Here is a 16,399-nt window from a genome sequence, read left to right on the forward strand (position 1 = left end):
ATCTGCAAATAATGATATTTTGACTTCTTCCTTACCAATTAATACATTGAATTCTTAAGACAGTACAACTATTCTGTATGATTCCATGATAGTGGCTATATAACATGATATATTTTTCAAAACCTGTTAACATTGTGTAATACAATGAATAAGTATCAATGTAAGTGATTTGCTTTAGTTATTGATAATATTTTAATTGTTTCATCAATTTTAATGGGTACATCACACTAATGGAAGATATTGATATTAGGGAAAACTGAAAGGATATATGCAAACTCTCTGCACTTTCAGCTCAATTCTTCTTTAAACCTAAAACATAAACTGTATTAGTTAAAATCTGGAAAATCAATCATCCTACATAGTCACATATGGAAGGCTGGAGCACAGAGCTTGGAAAGTTCTGTTCAATTACAAAGACCAATGAACTGGTAGACCAGGAAATCCTCTCTAGAGGTCTGCACTGACATTAGAATGAGCACAGAACTGCTTAGACATGTATCGAGATACTTAGGATTAACTATATATTGGCAACTTGTGAAGGAAAAGAAAGAATGAACAGGGGCTTGTTCTATAAGATAACAATATTTATCATTAGCTATAGTAATAAATCCATGTGATGCTAGCTCGGATTAGAAGAATTAAAAATAAATCTAATCAGTGAAACAGATCAGAAACCCTAAGATATTTTTTACAGGTGGAGAGAAGTTTGATGGGTAACACTGGTAAAATTGCAAAGAGCCAAGGAAAGAATGGAACCAACACAAAATGGTGCTCAGAATCCTAGTAAACACCTACACAGAAATAAATTACAGATGAGAAGAAAGAACAATGTAGAAGTTAAAATGTTTAAAAAACAACTTATATTACACTACAAATCTCAAAAATAAAAGTGGTAATTAAAAAAAAAACACTTAAAGTGGGCAATTTTGATGACTGATTTGAATGTCACTTTGACTAGATTGAGAAGAGCCTAGGATATTAGGGAGAAACACCTCAAAGCTTTTCTGTGAATCATATTTCATAGAGTTTTAACTCAGACGAATAGGGAAGACTCGCCCTAAATGTGGCAGCACTATCCCATGGGTTGGAGTCCTGGACTGAATAAAGGTGGCAAAAGGGCAAAGCCATATGAAACCAAACACAGGCATCTCTACTTCCTGGTCCCAAGAATGGATGAAGCCTTGACTGCTGCTGTACATTCCCCACCATGATGGAATGGACTGTAGTCCTCTAAACAAATCAACATTTCTGCCATTAAGTTGCTTTGAATCAAGTATTTGTTTACCAAGTATTTGTTTACAGTGACAAGAAAAATAATTGACATAGATCTTGAAATAGAAAAGAACACAAAACAAAGTTTTGAAATATTAATAAATTTGACCTCATTTAATTAAATCACTTCTATAACAAGGACGCTATAAAAAGTTTTAAGATAAACAGACTAGAAAAAAAGGTATTTTAAATATATATAACTGACAAAGATTCACCTTTATAAAATTTTCAATCAAAAAAGGCAAACAGCCCACTTTAAATGATCTGGAGGTATGGCTCACAGGAGAAGTGTGTGCTTAACATGTATATGGCACTGGATTTCATCCCCATCACTACACACACACACACACACAGTATTATCCTAGGCCATTGAATTATGCAAAAACATGAGCAGGAACTACAGAAAAAATCAAACCTGAAAGACTATTAAATACGTAAAACTTAGTTAACACCAAGAAATTAGGTAAATAAAAAATAAAGAAGCCAGGAAAATAATGCTATATACTATGTAACTCCGTTAATGGGAAATTTAGAGTAAAGAAATTTAAAGAAACAGAAAATTGATTAGTGCTTGCTTAAGTCTAGGGAGGGTAGGAGATAAGAGGATGTTAGTCTAAGGTTGCAGGTCTTCTCTTTGAAGTGATTATCTTTAAAAATTGGCTGTGGGAGCCGGCCGGTGGTGGTGCACACCTTTAATCCCAGCACTTAGGAGGCAGAGGCAGGTGGATTTCTGAGTTCGAGGCCAGCCTGGTCTACAGAATGAGTTCCAGGACAGCCAGGGCTATACAGAGAAACCCTGTCTCAAAAAAAAAGCAAAAACAAACAAACAAAAAATGGCTGTGGGAAGGAGAGGCTGAAGAGATGCTGTTCTTACAGAGGACCTGAGTTCAGTGCCTAGCAACCACATCAGGCAGCTCACAACCAACTGTGTCTCTAGAATCTGGCTTCTGTGGGTACCTACACCTATATGGCATACACAGAGAGATAGATACATAATTAAAGATAAAAATAGGGGACAAAGATCTGGCTTAGCAGTTAAAAGAACTTGTTGCTCTTACAGTACCTACATGCTGTCTCACAACCATTTGTAACTCCAGTCTCAGGGGCTCCAAAACCCTGTGAGCACTAGGCACAAACATGGTGCACATACATGCATGTAGGCAAAACACTCATGCAGATAAAAGTAAACTAATAAATCTAGAAAATGCAAATAAATTTAAAATATAAATTTGGCTATGCAGTGGTTGCACAGATCTGTGACTCTACATTAATATATGGATTAATAGTATGGTATATAAATTAGATCCTTTAAAAGCTATTTAAAAAGCTGTTAAAAACATATGTCAGGGAGTTAGTTGATATTTTGTTTGATTGCATGGAGGTCAAAGAACATCATTTTTATCATTTCCATTCTCGTAAGCATATGGAAGCATTTTTTTACAACCCAGAATACAGTCTTTTGTTAGTGAACTTCCTCTGATAATGATGTGTATTATGTTTTTGTGTGGGTAGAGTGTCCTGTGAAAGTCAATTAGATCAATTTGGTTTATTATGAATTTCAAGTCTTCTTCAGTTTTCCTGATTTGCTTCCTATTTCTCTACCAGTGAGTTAGAAGGGTGCTAGAATATATAATTATAATATGTAATATGCAATATGTAATATATAATTATATAATATGCATTATATAATATGTATTATATGATATGTATTATATAATATATAATATATAATTGTGCCTTTGGCTAGTCTACTTCTGATGGATTGACTTGTTTATGCTTGTAAATAATTCCTCTTTATCACTGGTTTTATGCCCTGCACTAAACTCTGCCTTACCTAATGTTCGTTAGTCATTCCGACTTTTTTTCATTAGCCCATGCTTGCTATATCAATAACTTTCATCTAAGTAGAATATAATAACAATTTAATTATCTTTATATAGTACATGTCTACACAAATATTTGGCACATTTTTCTGTGGGCTATGCTCCTCCTTGATTTTTTCCTGAATTCTTTATTTCACTTTCACTTTGGAGAAATATTTTCATTGGCTTTCAACTTCTAAGATGACTATTATTTTTTCTTTCAGTACATTTAAGATGGCAATCTATTGTCTTCTAGCTTTCATGATTTCTGGCAAGAAAACAATCACTTTTTGTTCATCGTTCTAAAATATATTGCTTTTCCTTTTGTTGCTATTATTATTTGACTTTATCAATTTTTAAAAATCAGTTTGATAACAATGTGTTATGATGCAGCTTTCAACAATTCTTTTGTTGGGTTTGGGGAGATTCTTAGATCTGTCAATGTTTAGTTGTTATAAAATCTTTAAAAATGCAGCCTTAATTTCCAAATGGTTTCCTGGCTCCTCCTTCTGTAATCAGAGTTCTTAGAATATAAGTCCTAGGCTCTGGCATCCCTAAAAGCTAGGGTTAGCCACCCATCCTTAACGGGACAATTAAAGTGACAACTGACAGTGAAGAGCAGAGAAAGGGGCCACACTGTAAAGCAGAACAAGTAGGTTCAGTGACCTCTACCCCTCTAAGTCCATGTCTAACAGGAGGTTTAGATTTAAATAGAAGGCAAGAGGTGTATATGTAACTAAACAGTTCTGGTCAAGATATGTCCTTAACAATCACTGAGCCATCATTGGCTGTCCTACATGGTGGCCTGACAAATTGGTAGAACTGATGTAATTTCTTCCTGGGAGACAAGTTTCCCTTCTGTCTGTACCAAAGATTTGGGGTCCCTCCCCAGCATGAGACTCCTGGAATACTTCCAACTTCTTGAAGTCAGTTGTTTTACTAGCCTGGTAGTCAAAGGCACGAGTGTCTTGTTTTAAGATAGCATATAAAGCATTAGATATTAACATTTTTGAGACAAAGTGTACTTTAGTGATTCTCTTTTCCTTTATCCTCTGACTCTCTGTTGTCCCCACTTCCCTTTGTAAGCCTCAGCCCCATTCTTCCTCCATACCCCATGACAAGTATGTCTTTTGATCAATATTGCTCCAGTCAGGATAGTGGCACTTCCTCTGCTCCAGTTATGCAGATGTTAGAAAACGCAATATTCTCCTACAGATAACTTATTGACATTACATCCTTTTCTTCAGATTTTCTCTCTGTAGTCCATCAAAAGTAACTTCTATTATATGACTCGCCTTAACAACTCTATTACATTTTCTCCACCCTCTCTGTGATGGACTATATCCTCTCAAACTGTGAGACCAAATAAATCCTTATGCTATTCCATTAAATTGTTCTGTCAGGTATTTTGTCACAGAGAAAAATAACCAATACAGTCTTTTAAATAGAAGCATCCTAATTAACAGATGTAGAAGAAAGGGGAGAACTAGGAAACCACAATTACAGTGCCATAGTGATATGCATGACAGGAGCAGTCCATCAATGGGTTCAAGAAACTTTAAACAGAATAAGATGCTGCATCCTCTCAAAGTATATTTCCCAAAACAGTCATTTATTTCAGGGCTGAACAGAGAAAAGTATAATTTATAATGAGGAATCCTGTCAGAAACCACATTATCAAGGTAATCCCAATAATAAATAGGGATGTCATATAGCTACACGTTGGACAGAACAGGCCCAACATTATTATATAACAATGTAATCATGGAAAATAATTATATTAAATAAATATTATTAAATTATAAATTTATTTTAAATTTATTATAAATTTATTTTAAATTTATTATTTATAGTATTTTTATTTTATTATTATTTTATTATTAATTTTATTTTTATTTTATTATTAATTTTAAATTTATTTATTATAAATTTATTAAATTATAAACATTATTAAATAATAAATAAAATATTATATAACAGGCCCAACATTATTATATAACAATGTAATCATGGAAAATAATCATGGAAAACCAAATTGAGGTACTCTAAAAATAACAGGTTTTGATGCTTGTATGATAAAGTGCCATAGATTGAGAAACTAAGAAGACATGATGATCAAATATAATAGAGAGCATAGGGTTGAAATAGGAGTGGAAAATAAAAGATAAGTAAAATTTTTCATATAAAATCTCTACTTTATTTACTATGCTGAGGTTAATATATTTTTGAGAAGTAAACTGGATGGGTTTTGTTAACTTGACACAAATCTACACATATCTGAGGAGAGGGAATTGTAATTGAATAAATTACTCCATAAAATTAATCTCTATGCAAGCCTGTATGCCATTCTTGATTAATTGTTGGTATAGGAGTGTCCCTAGCTCACTAGGGATGGTGTCACCTCTTGGCTGGTGATCCTCAGTGTGGTAAGAAAGCAGGCTGAGAAAACCATGAGGAGCAAGTCAGTAAGCAACACTCCTCCATGGCCTCTGCATTAATTCCTGCCTCCAATTTTCTGTCTTGCCCTGACCTCCATCAATGATGGAGTGTAACCTGAAAGTAATATGCTGAAATTAACCTTTTTCTCCCTGTGTTGATATTTTTAATCATAGTATTTTAGTGGTTAAGAGCATTGGTGGTTCTTCTAGAGGACCTGAGTCCAAGTCCCAGGACTCACATGGCAGTTCACAACTGTAACTTTAATTACAGGGGATCCAACAGATACACATTAGGCAAAACACCAATGTACATAAACTAAAAATAATTTTTATTAATAATAATTTACTATTATAAACAAGAAATCCCAACTCAAAGACCATACCATAATTATATAAAGCATTTACTGAGAGAATATGTCTGAAGAATGTATATTACTTATCTATGGTGTTTCTGTAACTTCTCTATAAATATAAAAATATTTCAAAATGAAAATATTTTAAATGTTAGTACATCCAATAGTTTTCACTATGGATATATATTTGTACATTGTGATGGTTTGAATATGCTTGTCCCAGGGAGTGGTACTATTAGAAGGAGTGGCCTTGTTGGAGGAAATATGTCATTGAGGGTATAGGCTTTAAGACCTTCAACCTAGCTCCCTGGAAGCCAGTCTTCTCCTTTTGCCTTCAGAACAAGATGTAGAACTCTCATCTCTTTTTATATCATGCCTGTCTGGACACTGCCATGTTCCTGCCTTGATGATAATGGACCTCTGATTGTGTAAGCTATCTCCAATTAAATGTTGTCCTTATAAGAGTTGTCTTGGCCATTGTGTCTGTTCACAGTAGGAAAACCCTAAGACAGAAGTTGGTACAAGGGATGGGCACAGGAAGCAAAAACTTTCCTAGTGGGTCACATGGGTTCTTTCCAGCTTCTGGCTATTATAAATAAGGCTGCTATGAACATAGCGGAGCATGTGTTCTTATTACATGTTGGAGCATCTTCTGGGTATATGCCCAGGTGTATTATTGCTGGATCCTCCGGTAGTACTATGTCCAGTTTTCTGAGAAACTGCCAGACTGATTTCCAGAGTGTACCAGCTTCCAATCTCACCAGCAGTGGAGGAATGTTACACTTTCTCCACACCCTCACCAGCATCTGCTGTCACCTGAGTTTTTGATCTTAGCCATTCTGACTGGTGTGAGGTAGAATCTCAGGGTTGTTTGGATTTACATTTCCCTGAAGACTAAGGATGTTGAACATTTTTTTTTAGGTGTTTCTCATTCATTTGGTATTCCTCAGTTGAGAATTCTTTGTTNAGCTCTGTACCCCATTTTTAATAGAGTTATTTGGTTTTCTGGAGTCTAATTTCTTGAGTTCTTTGTGTATATTGGATTAGCCCTCTATCAGATTTAGGATTGGTAAAGATCCTTTCCCAATCTGTTGGTTGCTGTTTTGTCCTATTAACAGTGTCCTTTGCCCTACATAAGCTTTGCAATTTTATGAGGTCCCATTTGTCAATAATTGATCTTAGAGCATAAGCTATTGGTGTTCGATTCAGGAATTTTTCCCCTCGTGCCCATATGTTCAAGGCTCTTCCCCACTTTCTCCTCTATAAGACCAAAGTGTGGATACTTCGGTCCTTCTTAGAAGGGGGAACAAAATACCCATGGCAGGAGTTACAGAGACAAAGTGTGAAGCAGAGACTGAAGGATTGACAATCCAGAGACTTCCCCACCTGGGGATCCATCCCATAAACAACCACCCAAACCAGACACTATTATGGATGCCTACAAGAGCTTGCTGACAGGAGCCTGATATACCTGTCTCCTGAGAGGCTCTGCCAGTGCCTGACAAATACAGAAGTGGATGCTCACAGCCATCCATTGTACGGAGCACAGGGTCCTCACTGAAGGAGCTAGAGAAAGTACCCAGGGAGTTGAAGAGGTTTGCAGCCCCATAGGAGGAACAACAATATGAACTAACCAGTATCTCCAGAGCTCCCTGGGACTAAACCACTAACCAAAGAAAACTCATGGTGGGACTCATGGCTCTAGCTACATATGTAGCAGAGGATGGCATAGTCGGTCATCAATGAGAGCAGAAGCTCTTGGTCCTGTGAGGGCTCTATGCCCCAGTGTAGGGGACTGCCAGGGCCAGGAAGCAGGATTGAGTAGGTTGGTGAGAAGGGGGATGGGAGAAGGGATAGGGGTTTTTGGAGGGGAAACTAGGAAAGAGTATAACATTTGAAATATAAATAAAGAAAATATCTAATAAAATAGATAGATAGATAGATAGATAGATAGATAGATAGATAGATAGATAGATCTTGAGGCTGGAAGACACAGGCTTCTGACCTGGATCCTGACATGGAACTCTTGAGGCAAAGTGGTCATTGTAACAGAGATGGGGTTAAACTTGGGCTCAACATGGACTTCCACTTACCAAGGCTGGCCTGGCTACAGCTGCTGCTGAATGCCAGATCTGCCAACAGCAGAGACCAACACTGAGCCCCATGTATGGCACCATTCCTTGAGGTGACCAGCCAGCAACCTGGTGGCAGGTTAACTACATTGGAGCACTTCCACTGTGGAAAGGACAACATTTTATTCTGGTTATGGAGTCGCCTTTCCTGCATGTAGTGCTTCTGCCAAAACCACCATATGTGGACTTACAGAATGTCTTATCTGTTGTCATGGTATTCCACACAGTATAACTTCTGACCAAGGAACTCATTTCACAGCAGAGAAGTGCTACAGTGGGCCCACGATCGTGGAATTCACTGGTCTTATCATGTTCCCCATCATCCTGAAGCAGCTGGTCTGATAGAAAGATGGAATGGCTTTTTGAAGCTGCAGTTCCAGTGCTAACTAGGTGGAAGCAGCATGGAGGGCTGGGGCAGAGTTCTTCAGAAGGCAGTATATGCTTTATATCAGCATCCCATATATGGTACAGTTTCCCCCATAGACAGGATCCACTGGTCCAGGAATAAAGAAGTGAAAAAGGAATAGTTCTACTCACTATCAATCCTAGTGACCCATTAGGAATGTTTTTGCTTCCTGACATCAGAACTCTAAGTTCTGCTGGCCTAGAAGTTTTGATTCCAGAGTGGGGAGTGCTCCTACAAGGAGCCACACCAAATATTTCATTGAACTGGAAGCTCAGACTTCCCCCTTGATCATTTTGGGCTTCTAATGCCCTTAAACTAACAAGCAAAAAGGATAAGATTGGCTTTCAGGGAGCTAGGATGAGGGTCTTAAAGCCCGTGCCCACAATGACACACTTCCTCCAACAAAGCCACACCTATTCCAACAATGTCACAGCTCCTAATAGTGCCACTCCCTGGGCTAAGTATACTCAAACTATGACATGCATCATAACAAATTATGTTAGACTAAAGGTTAGAATCCTAGAATGGCAAAATTGAATATATATACTAAATATACATACATACACACACACACACACACACACACACACACACACACACATATTTCATTTGAATTTTGGGATAAACGTGGTCCAATAAAGAAACAGAATCTGCCTGAATTGGTATAACTACTGCACAAACATGAATTAGAACACCTTTTCCTGATCCTGTGTGAGGACTCCCACTGCATTTTATGGTCTTTCACTGTCACCTTTAAAACATTTTTAAATACCCTGAGCTGTTTTGGATACGTGTTATGATTAAGATCTATTCTCTAGGGCAGAGATGGAAGAATATTTTCTGCAAAGGACAAGATAGTCAATATTTCTATCTTTGTGACAACTACTCAGCCATGCTGCTATAACATAAAAGTGGTATCACTGTATAACACTCTAGAAAGGAGCCCGGAGGTTAAATTTATCTGTGAATCATTGTTACAGGACTTTTTGGGGCCACCAGCTTCCAAATAATGACATGAAGACTTATATTTTTAATGAATGCCTAGGCCTTCTAGCTAAGCTTGTTCCCAAGTAGTTTGTAACTTAATAACCCATTTATTCTATACTAAGTTCTGCCTGTTGCTTGTCACTTCTCAATCCCAACCTGCTTCTTCCTGTATTTGGCTGGTGAAATCTATTGTGTCTGCCTTCTTCCCAGAGTTCCTATCTCCTCCCAGAAATCCTACCTTCTACTTCCTGCCTTTGCTATAGGCCATTAGCTTTTAAATAAACCAATCAGAAGGTGAGGGAGGGAGTGTTTGCAAAGCACTGAGACAAGTGATGCTTGACGATCCCCAATCAGGCCAGTAATCAGATCTCTGCTAGTTGCGAAATCAGTGTTTGTATAATACAGAAACAGTCTTTACATAGTGCATAAAAACATCAGTCCAACTAAGCCACCAATAAAAGAGTATACACACACACTAACTTGTACTTAGGCCCCCACCCTGCACATATGTAGCAAATGTGCAGATTTGTCTTCGTGTGGGTCCCCCAATAACTGGAGTTATTGTCTCCAAAGCTGTCTCTAAAGCTGTTGTGTTGCCTATCTGTGGATTCTGTTCCCCTAACTGGACTGTCTTGTCTGACTTCAGTGGGAGAGGGTGTGTATAGCCCTGCAGAGACTTGATGTGCCAGGGGGCCCCACCCTCTCAGAGGAGAAGTGGAAGAGGAATGTCAGATGGGGGGAGGGAATGTGTGAGGGAGGACCAGGAACCAGGCAGCAAGAGAGATGTAAAGTGAATAAATAAACAAATATTAAACAGGAAAAAAAAAGAAAAAAAAGTCACTCCAAAAAAATCATAGTTTGCTTATTCCCCCTACATTAGTTAGTTCAAGATTAACATCTAAGATATATTTCACATAGTAGCAGTAGGAGTAGAAATTTGAAATGTGTCCTCAGCTGGGCAATAGTGGTAGAAAGGAGATCCTGATTGTGAGATCTGTGAAAAAACAACAACAACAACAACAACAACAAAAACGAAGAAGAGCAATAAAGATTCCGTTCTTTGTCCTAGGTGGGCGCAACTCACAATCATGTAGTATAAAGAACATCAAAGGTAATAGGCCTGTGAATAGAAAGATGAGCAGGCACCCTTCTGACACTTGATAGTGTATGTCTGAGAAACTACTAAAACTATTGAGCTTTCGGTTTTCTAAGGCAGTAAATTAAATCTAATATAAAAACAATTGGTTTTTATGCCAAAATGTATACACATGTACACATAGAATAATAAAGTATTGTGACCTAAAGTGGTTAGAAAATAATGACAGACTGAGAAGAATAATTCTGGTAAGAGTGCATGATTCATTATAACCCTGTTTGGTGTCATCAGAAAGCAGGCACGAGGGAGCAGCTGGAAAGTAGGAGAAGAATTAATATTTTCAAAGCAAATGTTCCTTGGCTAGATACCATCCTTCTTCTTAAAATCCATTTAATAATTATTATTACCTCTTTTAAAGGTGCCCTCTGTGAAAATAATTTTTTGCAGTGAAATGAAACCTTAGCAGTATTGTCCTTTATACTTTCTTATCTGTAAAATTTAAGCACAGAGTAAAGCAAACAAGAAACATACCAAATTTACTGAGCACGTGCTCAAATAATTTCTGCTCCTGTTACTTGGCTCTGAGCTAAAGTTTCCATGACTCTGATTAGCTTGTTGTTTCTCAAATTAAACATTTCATATTCAAGTTTTCCTTCCTTTCCTGTTTAACCATAGTCTTGTATTGAGACACATTTGTTCCATCATCGATTCTATTAGGGTTCAGTTGGTAAGAGCAACGTGGAAACTGGATATAGACTGTTTATAGTTTAACCAGCAGCCCCAAGTATACTGCACCCTTGTTTCAGCACTCAGCTTTCCCAGGAGACTGCTGGAGTACACCACATGAATGTGGGAATAAGAGTGAGGAAGGACTCAAAGCTACGTAATCAAGAATTTCAGATTTCTCAGGATAAGTCCATACCCAACAGTTAACATCACTGGCCAGACCCTGAATATTTTTTTTTAAATTTACTTTATTTGACTTTATTTTTGAGACAGGATCTCAATGATGGAACCCAAGCTGTCCTCAAACTCTATTCCTGATTAGTTGGCCAAATGCCATCATCCCTGTCTATATATTGGTTCTGGGCACAATGCAAACCTGTGTTTGTTTATAATCCATTCCTGGGACTTATGCAAAAAGGAACCCTGGACAAACATCCCCCAAAAGGAGAAACCTGAGAGTGAGAGTTTGGCTCTCAGGAAGTGGAAGAGAGGTTTTTAGTCACTTCAGGCAGCTGCTTCAACACCACCAAAGAACAAACAGCTTAACAAGCAGGACCTAATGGAGGCTTTCAAACATCTTCCTCCAGTTGAAAGTCAGCACTTTTGAATCAGTACTACCTCTTCACTGGCTACTTCAAGGAAAGAAGGTACAGTATGAAGCAAACTAATCCTTTAGCAAGCTCTCCAGGTCACCCTGGACTAGATGAAGGCCATCTGGAGATGCTGTTTTGAATGGAAGTGAATTTCTCTCATTGCTCCTACATTCCTCTAGGCAGTTCCAATAAGTTGTCAAAAGGTATGTATTTTGCATCAGCTGATGCTTTCCTGACTACCAGGGCTAGAACACTGAGTCTTCCTGGCTGGTTCTTAGTTCTGATCCTAGGTTAATTTAAGTATAATACTATGCAAACAGTTTGATGCCAGTGCAGAACATTCCCAGTCAGCATTTGTCCTAGTTGACTTTTGAGGTTTGTTCAGCATGTTTTGGATTTATTATTTCCCCTAGTTATTGCAACCTAGAGGAGTGAAAATCCAACTTAAAAGTTGTATAAATATAGCTAAGTTAAGGAGGGAGGTTTGCTGCGCTTGTGTAAAATAATGTCTTTTGAAATGATACAAGTGATTTGTAAAGGGATTTATTGCCTCCAACTATCCTTATGAATTATTCACACTTCTCTTTTTTACCTCATTGAACACAACAGAGGAGGGGACAGAAAATGTAAGGAGTCTATGCTTCTTGCTGTGTTTTTTATTTAATATGTATACATGCATACAATGTGTTTTGACCATTTCCACTCCATCGCCTCCAACTCCTCCCTTATGTCCTTAATCACTTCTTGTTCTTCCCAATTTCATATGCTCTTCTTGAACCAACTAAGTTAACTTACTATTGGAGCACGGGTAACCTCTTGGGGGCCACAGCATTGAAGAAAACGGACTCTCCCACTACACCAGCTATCAATTGCCAACAGCTTCTCAGCTAGAGATAAGATGGTCTTGATTCCTCTCCCATGCATGCAAGGGTTTTGGCTGGCCTGATCTTGTGCAGTCCCAGTCCCTGATCTTGTGTGTGCCGTCCCAGTTGCTGTGAGTTTATATGTACAACTACACTGCCAGTTCTACTACCTCTGATTATTATTCCCACTTGATTATTAGAAAGCATTACCTTTTATTTTCAAAATAAATTTAAGATTAAAAATTGAATAATTTATAAATGTATTTTACTTTAAAATAAAGGAAAATGTATTTCTAATAATCAACTACATTGAGACAGATCTTGGAATCATATATTGGGTAGTGTCTATCTTTACATTCTATTTAAAAGTATGAATTGAATGTCTACAAACATACTAGAGAACATTCTATGCTATAAACACAGTGGCTTATGGGAAAGTATAGATGAGATGTTGCCACTACATTAAGAACAAGACCTGGAGACAGTGCCTGAATTTCTGAATATGTACTAATTCTTAAGCTCCATGCTACATTGTGTATCAGTAGGATGAGAACATATATCAATTATAATTCTCCTAAGAATCATTGGAGTTACATTTTATTGCTTCATTTTCAAAATTAGGAGACTTGAAGTAGGTCCATATTAGTTAACTTGCTCATGGTCATGTAGGCAGCATAAGGCAAGGCCACAGTTCAGTCCTATCTCTCTGACTCAAAAGTCTGTGCTCTTTTCTCTGTAACATATTGGTATCTAAAAATATACTTCTTCAGATCTGGAGCAAGAAATTCACATGATGATCCTGGAATATCTTTTCATGCCTAGGAAGGAAGCTTTCAAAGACTACCAAGTTTATGTGAAAAGAACTCAGAAGCTTATTTAAACGGGCTATTGGTTTCCAAAGAGGGTCCAATGATAGTCTCAATATGAAGAAAGTAAGGGGATTAGAACATCAAATGTACTTAAATCCATGAGTACATCATTAAAAATTGAAATCACTGACTGACTACACTAGGAGAAGCTAAGGAAATACATTATAATTTTGAACTTGGCATTTACATTGCCTTCACGGACAAAATGTCCACCAGGCTAACAAAGTAGCAGGAATATAGAAAGAGTTCAACTAGCAAATAAGGAAAGGAAAATAAAATAAAAACATCATTTTGTAAAGACTCAGGGAGTGAGTAAGTCTTTGTTAAAATTGTTAAAATTTCACAAAACCAGAGACATCCAAATAACTTTTCTTAACAGAGAGCAGCAAACTATACACCAAGCTGTGTCATCAACACAAACACAAAGTCAACACATAAATACGGTCTGTGAGGTGATCTGATTCAACTTCTAATTTAAAAGGAGCTCTGAATACTGTGCCTCACACTTAAACTTAACAAAGCACAACCCAGACTGTAGGGAATGCTTCACAACATGCAACCTGTTTTTACAGGAAAAAATGAAGGATAAAAACACATAGAGAAACCGATGTATTAAAAATACTTTACTCAAAAACTCAGTCATTTCAATTGTTAAAATAATTGGAAACTTAAACATATGTCTCCATATTTGGAGATTTTAGTGAGGCTTTATTCATTTTTAGAGAATAATGAACTTTTAATTCATTTTTAGGAGTCTTAATACTTTAGAAGTACATACCAACTCCCAGAGACTGACACTCCAAGCATGGGCTGGACCTAGCCCGCCTCCCACACATATGTAGCAGAAGTGCAGCTTGATCTTCATGCAAGTCTCCCAACAACTGGAGCAGGAGCTGTCCCTAAATCTGTTGTCTGCCTGGGAATCCCTTTCCCCTAACTGAGCTGTCTGCCATATCTGGCCTCAGTGTGAGAGGATGCACTTAGTCTTGCTGTAAGGTGATGTGCCAGGGTATACCCAGAGAGGCTGTCCCCTTCACAGAGAAGAAGGGGCTGGGGAGGTGGGGGAGGGGCTATGTGAAGAGGGACTGGGTAGAGGTGAGGAGGGTTGCAATCAGGATGAAAAGTGAATAAATAAATTAATTGATGGAAAAAGAAATACATACTAAACGATTTACAGATAAAATGTGACATCTGCAATTTGGTTTACATTACACAAAGGAAAAGAACAGATGTAAGTATAGATGAAACAATAGTGGCTACACATGATTATTGTTGAGACTGAGTGATAGGTATGGGTATCATTACATATTTATATCTAATTTTATATGTGATTGAAACTTTTCATCTTTAAAACTTATATCTATATAATTCATGATGCACATAAAAACATGTAGACTAAATTTCCACTTCTTAGAATTTATATCATGGATACAGTAAAGTCAAACCATATGCATATGTGGGTTACATAAGTTCCAATACATACACTTACCATATTAAGGGGAGAAAAATAAAAACAGGAGCTGAACTAGAAACTAAAGGATAGGAGAAAGCATAGAGAGAGCACAGCCCCTGAAATGATGTAATGGGTTGTTCCTAGTATTCTGTTAGGTCTTTCTGCTGTGTCCTAGAGACAAGGTAAGGGAGAGGCTGTGAGTATGGGGCTCTATCAGTCAGTCTTCGTTCACATGAGTATGAGTTAGCTATAGTAAAGTAGTACTCCATGGTATAAATATACTACAGTCTATTCACTGTTGATAGACATCTGAGTTATTTCCAAAATCTAAGCAGCATAAATTACTATTCTAAAGGAACTATTGTGTATGCCTTAGGCTGACCATACACACTAGAATTCTGGGTCACAGGTAATATATTTATTTAGTTTTGGTAGATACCATCAAAGCAATTTCCAAAATGGTTATGGGAATTCATGGAATATATAAGTTGAATTTAATTGCTGAAATATACATCAATGCAAAAAAAGAAAAACTGTAGTTCAGTTCACACACACAGTGTTAATTTGTTGGTATTTCTGTATCATTTTTATCAATTAAAATTAAAGGCATGTGCCACTTTGTAGCTAATGTGCTTATTCAGACTTCCTATGATAAGTTCTGACTGGAGTTTCAGTTCATTTTATAAGAAGAACATATCCCCATTTTGTTTCTGATTCCCAAGCTATGTTTACCAGTACAATTCTTATGAGTGACTATCAAAAAAATTCAGAATCAATGTAAATGCTCAAGAGCCATTATGTTCCATCAATGTATCTGGCAATATCTACTTCTTTTTAATATAAAAGTCCATCTTAGTTTACATTTTTACATGTGTAAGCTTTAGAAGTAAAGTGGGTTGCCAGCCTGGGCTCAGGGACCCTCCCAGAAGATGGGGCAGAAAGACTATGAGCTCTAGGAGTCAGGGAAGACTAGAGGGAAACAGTGTCTTCTAGACAGGAGCAGAGTGCTGCACTCATGAATTCACAGCAGCTGTGGATACCTGCACACTGTCAAACCAGTCAGTATTCTAGCACAGAGAGGGGAAGAGCTCAAAAGTCCCCACCTAATACTAAGTAGTCATGGACAATTGATAGCTTCTGGAGGAGGGAAAGTCACTTTTCTTCAATGGTATACTCCCTAGTACACTGACCACTTCCCAGTAGATGGCCCTATCCCAAGGGTATATGGGAAATATTAGTTATATTGATTGGGTTACAAAAGGAGGAGTTATGAAGTTGTGGGGATAGTGATATAAGATTTTTCAGAGGTTGAAATTGGAGGTGATTATGATCTAAATACATTTTAAGAA

This window comes from Mus pahari, unplaced genomic scaffold (assembly GCF_900095145.1).
Source record: "Mus pahari unplaced genomic scaffold, PAHARI_EIJ_v1.1 scaffold_4634_1, whole genome shotgun sequence".
Taxonomy (NCBI): Eukaryota; Metazoa; Chordata; class Mammalia; order Rodentia; family Muridae; genus Mus; species Mus pahari.